Here is a 1,276-nt window from a genome sequence, read left to right as displayed (position 1 = left end):
TATATACAGGGGTTGGACAAAATAATGGAAACACCTAGCATCATAGCATCATGATTTTGAAATATCTATAAAACCGTCAAAAGCTTGTTTATTTTTATGGTTTTTGATTTATTATTAGTGTTGCTTAACATGTTTTGCTAAAATTTCTGGGTCTTTTTTTCAGATATCATCAGAAAAAGGTAATTAAAATTCATTAAAATGACAGATCTATCAGACTTTCAAAGAGGTCAAATAGTTGGTGTTCGTATGGCAGGCGCTAGCAAAACGAAAACAGCCGAAATGTTTGGTGTATCAAGAAGTACTGTCTTGAAAGTAATGACAACCTTTGAGAAAGAGGGGAAAACCTCCTCCTCAAAACTCCGGAAGAAAACCGACACTTTCAGATAGGGACCGTCGGACTCTTACGCGAATTGTTAGAAAGGATCACAAAAGTACAACTCCCAAAATTACGGCAGAGCTTAATGAGCACCTCGAGAACTCAGTTTCCACAAAAACTGTTTGCCGGATTTCACGGGAGGGCTGCAATCAGAAAACTACTTTCAAAAACAAACATTGCAAAATGTTTAGACTGGAGTAAAAACCTACAGAATTGATCCCTAGAGCAGTGGGAAAATGTTATTTTCTCAGAAGAGTCATCCTTTACCTTATTTCCAGTCACCGACCTAGTATACATGTGGAGACAGCTAACAGTAGCATTTGATCCAGACTGCCTTCTTCCAACTATTAAATATGGAGGAGGATCTGTGATGATCTAGGAGGCTATATCTTGGAAAACCGCCGCCCCAATGATTTCCCTGCATGGCAGAATTAATAGTCAAGACTATTTAAGCATATTATCGGATCAAATTCATCCTATGGTTGCGAAACTATTTTCGGAAGGAAACGCAATCTTTCAGGATGATAATGCACCAATCGACACAGCTAAAGTTGTTACTGAATGGCACGAGGAACTTTCTAGTGAAGTTGAACATCTTATCTGGCCACTAAAGTCCCCAGATCTCAATATTATTGAACATTTATGGTGCATTTTAAAAAAAACAAGTAAGGAGTCGAAAATCTTCCACCATCATCACTACAAAAACTGGAGACTGTTTTAGATGAAGAATGGACAAAATTTCCTTTGGAAACAATTCAAACTTTGTAAGAGTCCATACCTCATAGAATTCAAGGTGTAATTACTGCCAAAGGCGGTCCTACCCCATATTAAAATTAATTTGTTTGAAATTTTAAGGTGTTTCCACAATTTTGTCCCAACCCATGTGTATACATACATACA

This window comes from Octopus bimaculoides, chromosome 4 (assembly GCF_001194135.2).
Source record: "Octopus bimaculoides isolate UCB-OBI-ISO-001 chromosome 4, ASM119413v2, whole genome shotgun sequence".
Lineage (NCBI taxonomy): Eukaryota > Metazoa > Mollusca > Cephalopoda > Octopoda > Octopodidae > Octopus > Octopus bimaculoides.
This window is presented reverse-complemented; position numbering follows the sequence as displayed.